The sequence below is a fragment of the Mus caroli genome, chromosome 8 (assembly GCF_900094665.2).
Source record: "Mus caroli chromosome 8, CAROLI_EIJ_v1.1, whole genome shotgun sequence".
Taxonomy (NCBI): domain Eukaryota; kingdom Metazoa; phylum Chordata; class Mammalia; order Rodentia; family Muridae; genus Mus; species Mus caroli.
In genome coordinates, this window is record NC_034577.1 from 52,903,273 (window position 1) to 52,924,174 (window position 20,902).

General features: G+C 39.2%; 1 pseudogene; it reads right to left on the reverse strand.

The window, feature by feature from the left end:
• Nucleotides 1-2,241: 2,241 nt before the first annotated feature.
• LOC110300834 lies at nucleotides 2,242-5,963 on the reverse strand (annotated as a pseudogene).
• Nucleotides 5,964-20,902: the final 14,939 nt, after the last annotated feature.

The window sequence follows — 20,902 nt, forward strand, 5'->3', positions numbered from 1 at the left end:
GAGTGTCAGCCGACCCTTCGCCCCAGCTGCCCCGGTGCTTTTCTGACCGGAAGAGCAGTATCTTTCACAATAAATTCTAAGTGTATTGGAATAAATATAACTAAATGATTAAAAGATTTATATAGTAAAACGTAAGTTAAAAATCATACCAGAAAGACTTCCTATGCTAATGAATCGATAGAATAAATATCGTGAAAATTCCTTTCCCATCCTACCAAAAAGAATTTACAAACTCAATTACAATCCCCATCAAAACTGCCAAGTTTTCTTCAGAGAAATTGAAAAAGTAATCCAAACCTTCATATGTGAACCCAAAGAAACAAGCATAACTAAAACAAAGATGGAAAAAAAACTGCTGGAGGTAACAGCATCCCTAATTTTAAGTTACACTACAGACCTATAGAAATAGACAGCTCAGTGCTGGTATAAAAGCACACACTTGGATCAATGGGATAGAATTAACAATATGGACATAAAACCACTCACCTCTCAACACCTGATTTCTGAAAAAAAAAAAAAAGTGAAACATATCCACTGCAGAAGAGCAGCATATTCAATAAAAGCACTGGTCATACTGAGTAGCTACATGTAAAAGAATAAAAATAGATTCAAAACTATCACCATGCACACCAAATCTGACTGAACATGGATATAGAAGGAGTTGGGGGTACATACATTGTATGAAATTATCAAATTACCAAAGAATTAATAAAAATATTACTTACAACAAAGTATCTCAATTTTGTGTAGAAACCATAGTGGCCGTATGCACATGTCCATGTCATAATATATGTGAGTAGATTCTACCACAGTATCACCAGAGCCCCTGCTAGAGAAATGGACATGAAGTACAGCCCCAACCTCTGTGAGTGTGCCTGGTGTGACCAGAGGTTACCCAGGAAGTAGAGACTGAAAGGATGTGGATGATGCTTCAGGTGAGGTAAACACATGAACACGTACTTTATGGAAAACAGATAACATCTCTGTGGACACAGTGAGTAAGATACATACTATTGGAGACAGTGGGTGGATGGAGAAACTCGAGGTTATGGAAAAGCAAAACAAGACTTAACCAGGAAGTGGGCCTCAAAGAAACAAGAGTAAAAACAACAGATTTTGGGCTGGGTGAAGAGATGGAAATGGAGTTTGTCTTGAGAATGAGAGCTTTGTAGACAAAATAAATTTGAAAAAAGTTGTTTTTGTTTTTGTTGTTGCTGTTGCTGTTGCTTTTTAGGGGAGGCGACTTAACTTTAAAAGTAGTTTATTTCTTTGTTCACAAACTTACAAACCTCTGACCATGATACAAGGTACTCCAAATTAAATAAAACCTTAGAGTGTATTTGTCAGACATGATTCAAGATAAAGTAGATTTTAAAGGCAAATTGGTATAAGCTTTGGGGCTGAGAGCAGGTGGGCACTAGCAAACAGGGGTATACATTATTCTCATGGTCATTGAAATCATTAATAATCAGTATGTGTTCATCATATAAGTATTTATCCCCAATTGGCATGTTCAGGGATAAGATTATGTCTCAGCTTCTTTTGTATCTAATAGTAAAAATGTCAAAATCACTTCCTTAAAATTTGAAACTTTTCCCTTGGTAGACTTGGTCCAAGAAAGATTGCGAAAAGTTTCACATAAAATCTTCATAAAGAGGACAAATTTTTGCACGTTTTGAATTCAAATTCGGGCTGGATATTTGGGAATTGTCAATAATAGTAATAATAATAATAACAGTAATAATATCACTATTTCTTCCAGTGTTTTTTTTTATAAATATATACCCAGCTTTCTACTTCTTTAAACATCCTCAGAATTCATGATTTGCTTTGGGAATCATGGCTGCCTTTCAGTGGTCTCAGTTAGACTTCCATCCAACTTCAGGTAGGAGACCTTCCCCATTTCCCTTAGGACTTACTCTAGATCATGAAAGTGTTGACCAAATCCCAGTATAGAGATGATACAAACACAGTTTTGTGGAAAGAAGGCCAAAGAATAATTAGGAACAATTCCACATGATCTTGGTAGAAAAACAACCAGAAAACAAGAGATTACATTTCATATCAAAAGTCCTGACCTCAATTAAAATGACACAGATTTGGAAGGGGCAAATTCATGCTTCAATCAAAGATGAGGCTTATTCCAGTACCAACCATTGTACAGCCATATCTCAGGTCAGTCTTCCTACAGGCTGTCATAGTCACTTGAGGTAGATGCCAATGGCTTGAAGAAAGGTAAAGTCAAAATTTATTTTCAGTCCCAAAGACCGTTGCAGCTGCCGATTTATAGCCCCCAGCATAGTCAGGATTGAGAGCAGGTAGAGTAATACTGGATGTAGGAACAGACACAGATCCCACGGGGTTTATGCCTCCAGAATCGATGTAAAGCCATAACTGGAGCAATTCCTAAGTCAGGAAGGTGATACCAAACCAGGGCAAGAATTGAAACACATCATCAGTAGTGCCTGGGTTTGGTGTCTGCAGATGGGATGGACTACTAGGTGGGGCAGTCTCTGGATAGCCTTTCCTTCAGTTTCTGCTCCACTCTTTGTCCATGCATTTCCTTTTGACAGAAGGAATTCTGTATTAATATATTTGAGGTGGGTGGGTGGCCCCATCCCTCAACTGGGGACTATACCTAGCCACTGGATAAGGTCTCTACAGGTTCTATCTCCCCTGTGTTGTGTATTTTGGCTAAATTCCTCCCTTTTGGGTCCTAGGAAACTCTTGGGTCCCTGGCATCTGGGACTTCCTAGTTGCTACCCCCTGTTCCCCCTCCCCCACTACTACACACCTGCTTTCAAATTCCTGACCCTCTGTAGTTCTCTGCTCTCTCCTCTGTTTGGAAGGTCCATATCTGAACTGGACCCCCTTTCCCTTCCCTCCTCTCTCCCTCCCAGATCCCTCTCTGCCTCTCTTCCCAGAGATTATTCTCTTCCCCCTACTGAGTAGGACTGCTAACACCAAACCCAGACACTATTGCTGATGCCAAATGTTCTTGCTGACAGGAGCCTGGTATAGCTATCCCCTGAGAGGCTCTGCCAAAGCTTGACCAATATAAATGCAGATGCATGCAGCCAAACATCGGACTGAGCACAGGGATCCTAATGGCAAAATTAGGACAAGGACTGAAGGAGCTGAAAGGGGTTTGCAACCCCATAGGAAGAACAACAATATCAGCCAACAAGAGCCCCCAAAGCTCCAAGGACTAAACTACCAACCAAAGAGTACACATGGGGGAACCCATGGCTCCAGTTGAATATGTAGCACAGGATGGCCTTATTCAGCATCACTGGGAGGAGAGCCCTTTGATCTTGTGGAGGCTAGATGATCCAGGATAGGAGAATGATGGCAGGAGTGGGAAGGTAGGTAGAGGAGCATCCTTATAGAAGCAGGGGGACAAAAGGAGGGAATAGGGAGCTTGTGGAAGGGAAACTGGGAAGGGGGATAATATTTGAAATGTAAATAAATAAAATAATCAATAAAAAAATTGAAACACAAACACCAGCCCTTTTCCACAGTTGTTGGACCTTTCCCACAGTATCTTTCTGAAACACCCTATCACAGCACTGTTAAGCAGTTTGCTCAGCCTTGGAAGCCACCTATAATCTAGTCTTGATAACATCAGCAGGGGTCACTAAAGATGCTACAGGCATACCACCTGCATCACCAGCTAAGAGCAGGCTTTCCAGGCTGCCCATCTTCATTGCAAAGGCCAGTCTCCATGGGCAGGCTGATCTGCCCATCTTCATTTGCAAAGGAAGCCTGCTCACCATGAGCATAGTGTAGGAAGTAGATGGCTGAGAATGACATGTCCCACACAATGCCTGCTTTGGCACTGTATAGAAGCCAAAGATCCCCAGTTGTCAACACCACTGGCTCTGGGGCCTGTGGTAATCTCTCCAGCCACTTGAAGGCTGATCTTGATGATTCCTAAAGAATTTGTAAAAATCGAAGCCTCATGTACAGCCTCCTTCAAAAAATCTCTGCTGCAAGTGGAACTGAGACATCTCTGTGTATAAACGTGTTCCGCACAAAATCATTCACTATAAGCTTTAGGGCTTTCTTCAAGGTGACTCCCAGTAACTGTGGCAGCAAACCTCTGTACAGTTCAAAGAAACCTTCATAACAAAGCATATTCTGAAAATAGTCAAAGCCGTTTTTATTTATGTATTCTCCCACAAATGGCCAGTTGATCATTGATTCTACATTTGCGTCTTTACAAGATCAATCAGAGGCTCATCCGTGATTCCTGCAGCTCCTGCAGTGCAACCCAGATGAAAACTGTGGACTGATACCATAAGCAGGACAAATAGCTGAACCACATCATCTGAGGCCTTCTACTGCCTCTGAGCCTCAGTCAAGTTGAAAAGCCAAGTTCAATGAATGCATGAAATTCTTAGGCAAATGGATGCATCTGGAGGATATCATCCTGAGTGAGGTAACCCAATCACAAAAAGAACACACATAATATGCACTCACTGATAAGCAGATATTAGCCCAGAAGCTTAGAATATCCAAGATACAATTTGCAAAACACATGAAACTCAAGAAGAAGGAAAACCAAAGTGTGGATACTTGTGTCTCCTTCGAATGGGGAGATGCTCACAGTCGTCTATTGAATGGAACACAGGGCCCCCAAAGAAAGAGCTAGAGAAAGTACCCAAGGAGCTAAAGGGATCTGCAACCCTATAGGAAAAACAACGATATGAAGTAACCAGTTACCCCCCCACCCCCCCACCCACCCCACCCCCGCCAGAGCTGTGTCTCTAGTTGCATATGTAGCAGAGGATGGCCTAGTCTGGCATCAATGGGAGAAGATTCCCTTGGTATTGGGAAGATCATATGCCCCAGTACAGGAGGATGCCAGGGCCAGAAAGCAAGAGTGGGTGGTTTGGGGAGCAGGGCAGGGGGAGTGTATAGGGGGCTTTGGGGATAGCATTTGAAATGTAAATGAAGAAAATATCTAACCAAAAAAAAAAAAAAAAGAAAAGTAAAGTAAAGAAAGAAAACCCAAGCTCCTTCTTCCAGGGAAGTGGTCTGTTCAATGTCTCCTGAAGTTATGTGTCCCCTTGGCACACATAAATATGAGTTTTAAGATATCAAACTCCATGGGCACAACCTGACCAACCGTATGGGCTGCCAGAACAAACTCCTCCTTAGTCAACTCCACATCTTTCCTGCTGCCAGCCTGAGTGCTGTAGACAATTCTAATGAATTCCATGTTGCTAAGAAGCAAATTCAATCCATTATAATAGGGAAAACTAACTTGACGGGATACAATGTCTCGAAGGATTCTTCAACAAAAGGAGTCAGGACATGGGGGCAGATAGTAACCATGATGTCCTGGAAATCAATGGCTGTGACTCTTTCCAGTTTGGGTATTGCCTCATTGTACAAAGTCTGTACCTTATATCCTAACTGTATTTCCAGCAAAACACAGTGAACGCTGAGTAAGTAAGGTGCCCAGTTCTTTCTTTTCCAAAATGTAGTTATATAAACTGTGAGTCCCAGTGAAAATATAATATGCTAATTAATTGTTGTCTGTCCAAAAATTTGCTTAACACCTTCAAAAGTAAGTTCTCCTTCACCTCCTTCTGTTTCCAAACAGCTACAAGGCCATTATAAAGAAAGCATCTGGGCAACACAGGATAGATTCAAATGCTACAGATATTAACCCATCCTTGGTCTGATCCAATACAGTGCTTAAAGGTTCTACATATTTGGGATAGGCTGTCTTTCTCCAAAACACTCAGCTACCAAATGACAAAAGTCACTGGGAGACATAAAAAATGTATCATTTTTCAGTTGTTTGCACACATCAAAAATATTGTTATAAGCTCGGCTAGATCTGCTCTCTGGGTTAAAGCCTGGAGTCTTCCCTGCTTCTGCCTGGGTGTGGGTGGCTGAGGGACCTGCTCACAGCTTGTCTCAAACTGGGGACTCTTGCCATACACTCCCATCCCAACCTCTGAGCAGGCAGTGCTTCAGCCTGCCCTTTGAAATGTATTTTATGTAAGTGACTAAGCAGAAATGGCTTGAAACTAAAAGGTGCCCAGGTCTTTTGTTGTGTTCTGGCTGGCAACAATATATGGATGAAACCCAAAATCTGGAGGAGTGAACTAATCTAACCTTTGCCTACCATTTGTATTAAGTTACTTTCCTTATTGCTGAAACAAAATAACCAACAACAAACAGCTTTAAAAGGAAGCACTTCTGGCTAAAATTTGAGGGGTTACACAGTTCATCATGGCATAAAATACAAAGCTGCAAAGGAGTAAGGTTCACATATAGGAACAACCAGGAAGTAGAGAGCAAACAGTGCTAATAAATTGTCTTTAGTATAAATATTACCAATGAATTAATCTGGCAGCTGTATTTTTTTTTCCTTGTGCTAGTTCCCAGTAACCACACAGAGAAACCAAGGTTTATTTAAAACTGAACCTCAATACCTGAGCTGTTAAATGATCTACATTAACCTTCTAATCTAATCTGCCTACCTCCCAGCCCCATCTTATGATACTTGCATGTTGTTATTGATCTCACTCTTGGGGTTTTGAGTGTACTTCCATAAACTCTCTCTGGATCCCTTTCTCATAGCTCTAATTCCTCCATCCTCTCAGCTGGTCTGACCTCCCTCTCTCCCTCTCTTCCTCTCCTTCCTCTGGCTGGCTTCCTATTCTCTATTCTGCCCAGTCATTGGGTGATCAACATTTACTGACAAGGCAGCGAATTAGTGGTACGAATTGTTTACACAAACTTGGGACAGGAGATTCGTGATATAAGCATTACAATGCTATGTCTAGATTGAAACAAGTTATGAAGACAGAGAAATCCACATTTGAATAACACAAGGATAAACTTTACACAGTTTCTAAAAACAATATGCCTACAGAACAGGAAATGGGAAGATTGTAAGCCTCAAAGCCCTACTCTAGTGACCTACTTCCTCCAACATATTTCCTCTTAAAGGCTCACTACCTTCCAAAAGTTCTACCATTAGATAGGGTGTAAGTGCACCATAACATGAGCATTGCATCATCTCACATTCAATTGCCAACAGCATTTAGGGATACAGTAACAAATCATTGTCCTGTACCCCCAATTGGGTTTGGTGGTGGTGGTGGTTGTTTGGTTGTTAGGGTTTTTGTTGTTGTTTTGATTTGTTTCTTGCTATCCGGTGAAGAGACCTCTAGTTTGTCAACTATGGGCATAAAAAGAGAAAATAGTTTTACTCCTTTCTTGACCCAAATCTCTCCATTTCCATCATTTTTCCCACTCAGACAATGACTACATAGCCATAATTAGTTCAATAATCATATAATCCAAAGGGAGTTTGGAGTACATTATTATTCACTTGAAGAAAATATCAAATCTGTTCTAGTACTCATCTGCTAGCTCAGGAATAAATGGAGAACTCAAGATTTTCATTTACAGTTATGATATTTAATGTTGGTTTAATATTTAATGTATATAAAATCTCCTTAGAGACCCCCCTCCGGGTATGTCTATAAGATTTAATGAGGTGGGAACACCCATCTTAAAGTTTGCACATAGTCTGGAGTAACATGTAAGTGTCACTTTTACTTCCTCAGATGAAAGAATGAGATGAGAGTCATACCCAAATTTTAAGAACATATGGCTTGTTGAAGATATTTATTGGCCCTTTAAGCTGAAAATCTTTGTTCTCATCCATACTGGGGCCCCCAATGAAGGAGCTAGAGAAAGTACCCAAGGAGCTAAAGGGGTCTGCAACCCTATAGGAGGAACAACAATATGAACTAACCAGTACCCCCCAGAGCTGTGTCTCTAGTTGCATATGTAGCAGAGATTGGCCTAGTCGGCCATCAATGGGAGGAGAGGCCCTTGGCCCTGTGAAGGTTCTATGCCCCAGTACAGGGGAATGCCAGGGCCATGAATCGGGAGTGGGTGGGTTGGGGAGCAGGGCAGGGGGAGGGTATAGGGAACTTTTGGAGAGGAAACTAGGAAAGGGGATAGCATTTGAAATTTAAATGAAGAAAATAGCTTAAAAAAACAAAAACAAACAAACAAACAAAACTAAGGAAAAAAAAAAAAAAGAATACATGGCTTGGACTGAACCCAGAGATAGATACATCGATCGATAGATAGAGGGATGGATTTTATCTAACTATTCCTAGGCTTAGGCCTGGAAGCTTCCAGCCTCTATACAATCTAATCCTCTGCAAACTCCTTGAAGGTTTAAGCTTCCAGCCTGCATCTGCTAACCTAGGCCTGGAATTTTTCAGCCTCTGAGACTTAGTGATGATAAATTCAATCTCTCTAGCTCTTTCTGAACTCTGGCTGCCTGGTTCAATTCATCTTTTCTGACTCAAACTCCTCTTCAAGCTGACTGATACAAATTGACTTCTCTTGGCTTCTGACTGAATTGCTCTGCTTGGACAAACTGCCTCTGAATTCCACAAACTGAACTGTACTGACTACACTGACTACACCAACTGAAGGGAACTGAACGGAACTGATCAAACTCAACTGAGCACAACTGCACTCAGTTGAACTGCTCCAAAGTGAACTACACTCCTTCTCCCTGCACTGCTCTTAAGCCACCTCTTGCCTCTCTGTTCTCATGAGAGTCCTATCTCCGACTCATTCTATCGAATCTTCTCTGATTCATCCTTATCCATCACTTTGTCTTCTCCTCTATTAGACTTCCTTGCTTGACATCAGAGGTGTGTACTAAAGGTATTTGTGCATTCCAGCCAGAGGGATTGAAGGTGTATACTCCATACAGAAGGATTAAAGGTGTGTACCAAGGGCTTGTCTGTATTCCAGCCAGATCACACAGACCTAGGTCTTTGGATATGATCCCTTGCCAGAGCATCCATATTGCTGGATTCAATTTAAAATTCCTCTACAGTCCCAGGCTGTCTAAGGAGTAGAAAGCTAGCTGAGCAAGGCCCTTCACGACTCACTGCCTCCTGATTGCACATGCAGTGTGAACAGCTGCCTCTGGCTCCTGCACCTGCAAACTGTGAACTAAAACTAAACTTTTTCTTCAAGTTGCTCTGGTCAGAAATTTTATCACAGCAGTAAAAGGAACCAACACAGCACTCATTCATGTTATCATCTCATTTTAATTCAAGCCCAGACCCTGAGAATACCTTTTCCTTATTGATCTAGTATGTTTCCATCTTCACCTAAGCTATTACATTATCTTCTATTCTAGGTCAGAGATAATCCTCCTCTGATTTCTGAAAGCACATACACACACACTACATAAATATATACACCAACACACACACATATATACACACACCCATATGCAAACCACATACATACACACACCACATTAAATGCACAAACCAACACACATGTAAACACACACCCATATGTATATGACACACACTCACACACACACACCCAGGAACTTAAATCCAAATGCATTTATTTTCTCAAAAAAATTCCTTCCTCTAGTGTCTTGTCTTCATCCCAGTTCAGCTGAGAGCTCGCTTATGTCCAGACTGTAAAACTGTGTTTTCTCTCATTTGCTTTTGCTTGCCATTGGTCACAGAGCCTCATAAAAACTAACATCAATACTTTCATGCAGAAGAGCAAGGTTCTTTTGAGATCTAAAACAATACATCAGAGGGCCTGAGGCTTAGTAGGCACAATACTTGCTATGCAAGCATGAGGACCTGAGTTCAGGACCTTATTAGCAATTTTTAAATGTCAGGCATAGTCATGCATGTCTATAACCGGAATGCAGAATGACTGGGGGCAGAGGATAAGAGATAAACTCCCCAGACTTGCTAGCCATCCTGTGTAGTCAATCAGTGACCACTGGGTTCAATGAGAAGCCTTGCCTCAAAAGATAAGAGAGAGAGTGATGCAAAAAAGACAGCCAACAGAATCCTATGGCTTCTCTGTGCCTGTCCCTCCCCCACACAAAAATTACATCAGAAAGGGAATGGCTCCAGTAAGAGAAGTGAGAGCTGCAGAGAATGAGAAGAGGCAAGCTTGCTCTTTCCTGATTATAGTTGATCCTTGTTTTGTACCATGTGAACAAATAAGCAAAACTATTGAAACTGGAAAACCTGTGCAGAATCTTCACAGCTGGCTCTGCCACCATCTCACATTTTTCACAGACTAACAAAACCCTTACTTGAAAATATCTCCGAGCCACCAACTGTAACTGCTAAGGTACAGTCAAAACTACCTCTTAATGGAAACACAGCTTTGTCCTTTCCCTTAAGAATATATCTACTTTGGGCAGGACTAGGACCCAGCTACAGGTCCACCCCAGCTACAGGACCACCCCAGGTGCAGGATCATCCCAGGTTTAGGACCACCCTAGGTGTAGGACCATCCTAGCTACAGGACCACTCCAGCTGCAGGGAAAGCACAGCTATAAGGTTACCCAGCTGCATGACAACCCTGGTTACAGAACCACTCCTAAAAAGGATGCTTGGCTTTAAGGCAATGGGCTTTTCCTTCTCAGGACTCCTTGTACAGTCCACAGAGCCATGAAATTTTCCTGAGTTCTATTCTTATCCCTTTTTCATCTTTGCTTGCTGTTGTTGTTAGTGGTGGTGGTGGTGGTGGTGGTGGTGGTGGTGGTGGTGGTTTTGGTTTTGGTTGTCATTGTTTGCATTGTTTGCCAGAGCCTAAGCCTGCTTTTAAATTCCCCAGTACTTTGGACTTCTTAGCCTCTTTCAAAAGCTCCCCTCTATTCCATGTGGTTAACCTTTATACCTGTTTATCTAAATGTCATAGGTTTGTGGGTCCTTCCCCTTTCTGCACCATTCTCTTCTTCCTATGAGACACAGAGCTTAACTGTTCTCAGGCAGGGCTATTAAGTTCAGCTGGAGGTTTCCTTTGAGTCCATTCTTAATCTATTTGTCATTAATTAAACTAGACACACCAAGAGGGATCCTAAGTTCCTAGGTATCATAAGGGTGATTACACCAGGACTCCCCAAGATTTATAGTAGCATGTGCTTTCTGCATTTTATTTATTTAATAGGCAAATAAAACAACCCTGAACCTGCATTTCTGGGCAGCATCATAACTCTCAAACTTCATCATGGTAAAGAAAAAACTGGTCTTAGCTGACCTTAATGTGATGTTTCATTTTACCATTTCACTAATCTCAACAGAAAACCCAAGTTCTCCATCTTTCAAATTGGCTACTACCTACACTCTGTAAAGAAGGGACCAAAGCTCAGAAAGACTGAGTCACATTCTTCAAGCCATGTAAACCAAAAGGATTGGAGCTGAGACCAGAATTAGCTTGAAGATCCTTTATGATTTGTTTATTTTCCTTTTGTTTTCTTTTCCCAATCCATAACAGTAGCAAGAGTTGACTTTCAAAGTAGAATACCTTCTTATCGCTCAAATTTTATGGCAGCTTTCATTTTCTCACATATTAGTGATTCTCATATTTTTCCAGAACTGATGGTACTGAAGCTAGATGAGTCTACTAAGAGTGGGGAGGGGCTATCTTGAACATCTTAAAATTTACCAGCATCCTTAGTTTGTACTGCTATAGCACATAAGTATGAGTACACCAAGTTTAGACAATCATGACTTTCTCTGTTATAGCCATGAAGGGGAAGAGTATCTATGAATATTTTCTAAATACATTATGAATGATTTGGTATTGATATAGAAATTGTGTTATTAAAAATAAAAATAAAAGGCAAGTGTTATTCTGAAAATTTAGAGGGTAGCAATTTTCTTTGAAGTGACTTCCTCAGTTGGCAGATGCTGAACAATACCACCAAGAAACTAAGTGCTCTCCAAATTGTTACTTAAAAAACAAAAAATAAAGTAAAGTAAAATGAAAATCATATAAATTAAAGAAGAATCTACTTCTACTTGGTGAGGGATGTGAGTTGACCCATACATAACAAAGAACATTTCAAATGACACAATAGGAAGAAGAGCATTCTGGGAAAAAAAAATCTTATCCCAGAAGAAGATGCTGAGGGCAATGGCTCTGCAGACTATTCTCAGAGAAAGGTCTCCCTAGACGATGGCTGATCTCATCAGTGGTTCCTCCAGTCAGTAGTAACCCCAGAAGGCTCTTACAAGCTGTCTGAGACAGCTGGCCCTGAGACTCTAGAGCCTCATGTTGTTCAGAGAACTGTTCCTCTATGACTAGAAAGTAGGAAGTCTCTCAGGCCTTCATTAACAGTCAGTACCTGAAGCCCTCTGTAGAAAGCCACAGGGAGCATCACAGAGATCTATCCAGAATAAATATTCCAGACTCCTCAAAGTTGTTTAGATCCTTTGAAGCCTCTAGTCACTATACTACCTTGGAGTGTATGTAGCACAGATCATTGTCTCTGTTAGCTTCCTTCATCTCTACAGATATTATTCAACCCAGAGAAAGATTTTTCCCATGTTACCCCAGCTTTTGCTCTAACTGTATAAGTATTTAAGATCCTCAGACTTTACCTTCTCATAAGGCACAGTGACATGTAAAAAAACCAAAATATAAAAATATCCCTGGATAATATCTTCAACTGTTTGAAGATGAGCACTCAAGAACTCTTTGCAGCCTAAAGTCCTTGCTGAGACAAAACTAACCATCATTACTTGAGAGAAGTTGAACACATAGAGCAAAAATTTCTAGCAGGATTCCAAGGACTTTAGTATCACTTTGCATTAAACGTCATATACTAGAGCAGGAGTCTAGAGAGATGGATCAGTGTGTAAAATCACTTGCTGTATAAGAGTCCAGGTCTGAGTTCAAATCCCCAACATTTATGTAAAATGTCAGGCATGGATGACTATATATCACCCTAGTATTGAGGGAAGGAGATGGGTAGATACCCCAGCCTAAGTATCTCAAACAGTGAGCATCTGGTAAAGTGGGAGATTCTGACTCAAAGCAATAAGAAGACTACAAGAGTAGAAAATCTCTGATGTTTTATTCTGGTCTTGGCATAGTGTGAATATACAATGTTCTCTCTCTCTCTTTCTTTCTCTCTCTCTCTCTCTCTCTCTCTCTCTCTCTCTCTCTCTCTGTGTGTGTGTGTGTGTGTGTGTATGTGTGTGTGTCTGTCTGTCTGTCTGTCTCTCTCTCACACACACACACACACATACACACACACACTTGTGCGTGTACTACTCAACAAATCGTATTGTAACTAGGACAAGAGAAAGCTTCTAATTATTGTAATTGTTTGCACACAAAGTGAGCTGAAGCAATGTGATCACCTTAAGGACACAGAGGAAACACAAAGCCAACTCCAGCACTTAGCTGAAATTGGCCTAAATCTCTTTTGAAAATAGAAGTACAATAAAATGTGAAATAAGTTAAATATATCCACTTTAGAAAATAGTTTGGCATCCCCTCAAAATATGAAACAGGCTCTTATAATCTGAACCCCATTCTTAAGCTAATGCTCAAAAGAAATGAAATATGGTCAAAAACTGTCACACATTCTTAACAGCATAACCCATAATAGCAAAGGGTGGAAATAGTCAAATTCCTGCCAATAATAGAGTGGAAAAAAGTGAATATAGCTTAGGCTTTAAGGGGTTATTATATAGCCATACATGAAGAAAGTTCTATATCCTACAAATGTAGAACTACATTGTACAATGTGGATGAGCCTTGAGAGAATCCTATAATGACTGAAAGAAACAAGTCACAAAATTATATTTATATTATTGTATATATTATAAAAAATTGTAAAACTATAGATTGCATAAATAGTTGCACTGATACAAAATGTACTGAGTTTACAGACACAGAAAATTGGTTAGTGATTGCTGATGATGAATAGATGAGAAGTGACTAATAATTGGACTGAGATTGCTTTCCAGGTTTATAAAAATATCCTAAAATTTATTCTGATGATGGTTGCAACACTCCATCAATATATTTAAAACTTCAAATTAAACAGCAACTTCAAAATGTCTTCAAATGCATCAAGATTATCACAACAAATTTTAGGTGTCCATGGGGCAGCCAAGAAAGAACATGTCTTGAGAACTTCAAAATATATTAAACATTGTACTGTTGAATTTGAAGTATCCACTTAGCTATCATCAAATTTCAGTGAGACATCTTTAAAGTGTATTCAAAGGCTTATCAGATGTTGTTGGGAGGAGATTTGCAGTTCTCTTTTTTAACAAGTCTGAACCTCACTTAAGATGATTTTATAGACAGCTGTCAAATGGGTCCAGATGATCAGGTTCACAATTTGTCATTAAAAGAATATTGTGTTAAAATGAGTCCAAATTAACAATTTCTATAAAAAAAAATAAGTTACTTCAAACCATCAAGTCTGGATGTATTTTTAAAGACAGGGCCTCTTTATCCCAGGCTAGCCTCAAACTCACTGTTCTGCTCAGTGGTCACCTTCAACTTCTGATCCTCATACCTTCACCTCTGAAGTGCTGGGATTACAGTATGCACCCTTGTTTTGTCTTCAGTGTTTGAGATCAGCCCTCCACCAACTGATCTTAAATATAAACCCCTGAGACATGTTGAAGTATTCAATTTTTTTCTTCCTAGATAATAGCTAGATTCTCAATGTTTCAACTGAAAACTACATCATGCTTTGAGAGCATATATTTTTGTTTTTGAAACATGTTCAGATAATGGTATTTTGTTCCCCTTTGGACAAAATGGTAAAACCTAAGGTAAACAAAAAGCAAATAATTTAATTTAGTTCTCTTTATTGCTGAAGAGATCAATCCAATGAGCATAAATAAGATGCTGACCATTCATTAAAGAAAAATTTAGTTTAACAAATTGTCTTCCAAATATAAAATTCTTAAGACTATGACTAGTTAAAAGTTGTCTCACCTTTGATTTTGATTTTACTTGTTTGCTTGCTTGCTTGGTTATTTGATGAGTCAGTTAGTTGATTCACTTTGGAGACAGGATCTTTTTATGTAACCAAGGGGTAGGCATTGTGCTCAGGCTCCTTCTCCTGTGTCAGTTTGTCAAGAACTAGGATCACAAGCATACATCACCAGGGTCTTCCTAGCCTTTAGTCCTAAAATAGAAATACCAATGCATGTGCCTCAGTAGAAGTATGAAATCATTATTCCCAGTGTAGCACACAAAATAATGGGCAAAATAATAGAGTAGAAATCAAATTGACCTCTTTAATTTCTGAGGGTTTACCAATCAGCATAATTCTTTGTGTTTGAAAAGTGTTTCACAATTATGTAGACAAGCACATTGCAAACTAGCTGTTCTATTTCACTGAATCTTTTGTTGGTGTGATGCCTATTAATTCACTCTCATCTCATAAGTTTATTTCAGTAAGATACCCCCTATCCTCTACAAGAGGTGTGAATTGAGATCAAAACACTAGTCTGTTTCAGCATCCATTGCAATGCAGTCACGCAGGAGATCAAACACACACACAAGTTCTCCGTATTCTTTTATGTAAAGGAAACAGACTGGGTTGTCTCCTTCAGGAAACAGATGAGAGATTTAAAACTTGAAAAAGGAAAAGGAAAATTGCACCTAAGGACAAGAATAAAATGGCTGCTAAAAAGAACCAAAATGGGGAAAGCCAGACTGTCATTCAAGTCTCCTTGCTAAATAGGAGATCAAACCCTGGGTTTCTCCATTTGGCTTCATCCTGTTCCCTTTTATGTCTTTCAGAGAACATAGAAAGCAATTAAACCCAGGGCTGCTATAACCACAAAGGTTCTGGATGGCCTGGCACTCAGAGCATCAGAAAGAAATGACTTCAGCACAGTGGGTAGATTTTTTTTCAGGTATCACTTAGCCTGGAAGCTGTTCTTTTCCTGCCAAAAAGCCAGGTCTATCTGTGACGACTTCTTACTGCCAGGCAAAGAAAGGGGGACACAAAGCCAGGAAAAATTTCAAAGAGAAAGAAAAGCCCTATCTGGCAACTGGCAATGGGAATAGCATTCTCTAAGCCTGCTCTGAAAGAGAATAAACTGTTGGTAATAAATTAGGACCTTAGGGAATTAGAGCTATAGAGTGCAGTTGAGAAAGATTTTATAATAATTAACAGCAGGGTGCTACAACAGAGAAAGAATCAAAACCGTCTCTGTCATGATAAATGTTCTAATAGAGAAATATAGGGCACAGGAAAGTAAGTAACATAAGATTTGAGGCCAGACCCACCTGTTATGCCCCCAGACTCAGAAAAGCCTCTGTCTGCCTGGCATAGCTGCGGTGAGATTATCCAGCTTTCAGGAATGTATAAACATAACTAGGATGGGCTAACAATGAGAAGAATTCGTCAGTTTCCTCATTGATCACAACCTCTGAGAGGTGTATATATTCATATGCAACTCATTTAAGAAAGATAAATGCACTAAAAACTGATTCAGCACATTTTCCAGGAATGCAAAGATACTAAGGAATGGTAACTTGGATGTTTATTTTAGTTTAGAGAAACCTAAATATAAGTGCATGTGTGGAAGAAGAGACAAATTTTCTGAAGTACAACTTGTAACAAATGTGTGTGTGTGTGGCTGATTGGTAAACTAAACTCTGCCCCTCCCACCTTTACCTTGATACTAACAGTCTTGCATCATTCCTCTTATACTGTTTGTGTGATTTCAAAACCACAGTGATGTCGATTTAGAATTAAGAGAAACCAGAGACCATTTCTCTGTAAGTATGTGTATAACAGACAATGTTTCCTTAAGAACTGCATTCCAGTGTGCCCAGTCCTGTATAGCATCCTTGTCCCTAGAAGAGAGACCCAAAACAGGTTCCTGTAGAAATCTTGACACCTTTACTCTATAAATGAACATGGCCCAGGTCAAACCATATACAACTTCTCCCAAGTCATACTCTCGAGACATGAGATATTTCAGACAATTTGTGTTTGCTCTTGTAGTTAAATCACATAGTGGCATTAGGGTCTTAAAGTTGAAGTTACAAACTGTTGCTATTAAAATAATAATGGCCACATGAAATTTGCTCTATATCTGATATAAGTTGGGGTTTGTAATCACTAACTTCCTGTTATTTTTTTTTTATTTTATGTCTACAGGTGTTTTCTCTGCATACAGGTCCTTGCACTACTCACATGCATAGTGAGTGACATGGGACCAGAAGATGACACTGGAGTTACAGAAAGTTGTCAGCTACTATGTGGATGCTGGGCAGAGAATCAAGGTCTTCTTAGAGAGCATCCCGTGGTCTGTTTCATTGAGTCATCTCCCAGTCCAATACTAACTTCTTTCTAACAACAAGGACTGGAACTTGTATTTACCTTAGGCATATATAACATGGATCCAGGTCTAGTAGTAGTTTCTATGAATCCAAAGTACCTGTGCTCAAAATAATAGGAAATAACAAAAACATACTTCCTGCCCATTCCTTTTTTTTAAATTCAAACTATAATAATATTATATTGTGTCAGTTAAACAATGCTTTGGGTTATAGATTAATTTATATATGTGTTTCTAGCTCTGAAGAAAAAAATACTTAAGTAGACTCAGAGGATTTTAGCTACTGGAAGTTATTTCTCTGTGTAAGTTCTTGTTCTGGACCCTGCCAAGAATCATAAAATGGTTCTTCTGGGGTTTATCTAAGCCTTGCTTGTGCTCCAGCAGTTTGGAAGTCCAGACCATGCTGTTTTAATGTACTGAATGAAAAGGGTTCAATGAATATTTGTCATATCTGAGCTGACACAGATATGAAATATACAGGTCATGGTGAGTAAAAGGATATCCCATGAGCCAAACATGCCATATCAAAAAACTAGTAAATTTCTATATTTAAAAAGTCATGATTTCCTCTAAGGTATAGCACATCTCATTTGTTGTGTATCTAAAACATAACAGTGGTACCAAACCAGACACTGACAAGTGTTTGTTAACTATCTGTGGCTTAATTACATTAAGGAGCTGATAAATTTTCTAGCCAACTCTCTTTTTCTTCTAAATGCTTCCTTTCCAGCTTTTAATATCAATTCATCATCTTGTCACTAGTCACCAGTGTTGTCCTAAGTGCCACATACATATTATACCATGTAATCCTTATGACTCCTTAAATCAAGCCTTATCTCTAGGTTATCAGTAAAAGACGAATGTAAGAGAAAGGTAAACGTTTTGCAAACATAACCAAGCTGTTCTTAGAGAACTGAGCTTGAGAGCCCCAGTCTAGTGCCAGAATCTAAGCTCTTCCCTCAGGCTTCTCACGTCCTCTCTGACCTTCAAATACAGCACAAGTCTCAGAAGAAAGTAGACTTCCTTAACTCGTCTTCTCTTAAAAAAAAATTCTTTTCTTTCACAGAATACAGAAAAACAAAAGAAGAAACAAAAATTTACTACCATGAAATATATCCCAAGACAAGCCCAATTGTTTTAAGACATCACTTTGTCTCAGTCTTGTCCACTAAAGGCAGACAGACAGTAATTCCTGGCGCTCTGTGCCTCTCTTCCCAGCCTTGCAAAAGCCCAGATTTATGACTGCAACATCAAAAGTGTTTCTCGAACAGAAGCCACTGTGTTTCCTCTCCCACTAGGAACACTTGGATGCCAAGAAGCATTCTGATTACAGCAGTATGGACCTACCAATAGAAACAAGGGATGCTTTCCATACCCTGCCATGAATAAGATACCTCCCTCAAATAAAATAGCTGGTGTGACATGTCAACAGCAACATTTGTGGGGACCTCTAAATTATAATGGTCAACTACTCGAGTACTAATAACTGCAGCACTGTCTTGATTGGCTTGTGACTTCACTGGACTAAACACAATGTACAAGGCTAATGAAATATAGCTTCCCAATTGCTCATTTGCCCAGCCATCTCACATACCTTCAAGTGGGTGACATAGCTTTGAGGTCTAAATCTTGGAAACGTCCCTGGGATTTGTTTTTAATTCAGCTACATTTGTAACATAATTTGTCAAATATCTAAGAAAGAGTTCTTTGACAAGGTGACACTGTCAAATTAAAATGAAAACAATTTGCATTTATTTCCTGTCATAAAGAGACATAGAGATTTGGCAACCATCAAAGATTGTTGCTTTCAACCATCAATGTCTAAGACTTTTTTTTTTAATTACAAGAATACATTTGTTTCACAGTGTGATTTTTGGAATACATATTGTAATGGTAAGTATGAATAAAAACCATGTCCATCAACTTTAAAAAGGTTACAAAGAGGATTTTTGCCTTCATAGAAAGAAAAAGGAATTTTTCTGTAGAATGTAGCTTGTAGAAATGCCCTTGACAACAAAGCAATTTTAGGATTTTTCTCATTCTTTGTACTATTTAGAAGTACAAAGAAGTCAGGAATGGATATAAATCAAAACAATTTCTTTTTAACACTATGGTTCATACACAAAATACTGCCACTAAAACACCAGCAGTATGATGGGTGGCCTCCATCATTCTTGCTACCCAGTCTACCCATTAGCTAATATGTCACCAACTCACATTTTTGTGAAAAAGCCTGACCCCTCTAGGACGGGAGTTTCAAATAAAGAAAATTGACACTCACAGGAAGAGACATAATAAACTGCCTTTTTAGTTTTAGTTTTATGCTTTAACCAATGATGTTAACCAGCATCACTCAAAAGGCTTCTAAAGTATGTGTACTTCTAAATGAAAGTAGACAGTTGTGTGCAATGGATTCAAGGACCAGCATCTAACACAGGTATATGATAGCCAATGCTTAGTCTAGAATGTTTCATTTACTAAAAGGAAATGACACAGCTCAGAAGTACTGATCCACATATCACAAGACTGCTCTCTATAGTTTTAATATTAAAAAGGAATGTAAGAAAATGTTTACAGAATAACTAAAATATAGAGAAAAGTTGTCTTCTAAAAATGCATACCCCTTGTGTTGCTGACTTCACAGAGGTAAAAATAGACAGTGAAAAAACAATCTCATCATCCCATCCTTAAGAGAGAAATGAAAATCACTATCCTATATAAATTGAAAAGCTCAGATCACTTCAGACTTGTATATGTGGATCATATGCAAATCTGCTGGGTCTTTTGTTTTTGTATTTATTTTAGTTTCCTGTTCCCTAAATTCATTTCCAGGATTGCTCACTGTCATAGATGTGTTTTCTGTACCAACTAGTCCATTTCTCATAAATAAAAAGCTAAAGAAATCTACGACTGATGGTTGTCACACATGGTGGCCCTGGCTCTTATAAAGGCCACCAGCTGTTAATAGAGAGCATCTCACTTTCCAGAAAGTTTACTTGTATGAATTCTCTGCGACAGGATAAATGTGCATCCCCTCAAAAAAAAATATGCTTTAGCTTCTTCTAAAAAATTTTCAACTCTAGTATTTTTCATTCAGTGTGTGGCACTGTGGGATGTATTTGTATTAGTATGGTATGAAAACAGGAAGTATATTATAATCAATGAAAAACTCAGAAATTTTAAATTTTTCTCACATTTTCTCTTTAAAGACATCATGCTAATTCCTATCTGACTCTGGTAACAGTCCCCTCAGAAAAGGGAAATATATTTTCTGATATTTTCCTACCATACTCTCCAATGTGTGGAAACCCTGGTCTTCGTCTTCTAAGAAGATCCTGGTGTTTTAGTCCCAGTCTATTCTAGATGAATGTCCTTACAGAAAAAGCAACCCATTGTTGCATTTATCTCGCTGCATTTTATCTTCAAAGAGACTCAGATTCTGAATGCTTTTTCTGGACACCTTTTCAGAACAGAGCATGGTATTTTATTCAGCCTCTAGTGAACTGCCTACCCACTCTATTACTGAGCAGAGACTTCTCTGTTAAAGTAATTGGGATCTGAGTTGGTACTCATGTCTTAGTAGGAAACTGAGCCTTTGGCAGAGTGCACATGGAATTGCCTTCTACAAAAAAATGTAAAAATTACAGTAAAGACAAAAATAAAATAACTCACAATGATAAGCCGGGCGTGGTGGTGCACGCCTTTAATCCCAGCACTCGGGAGGCAGAGGCAGG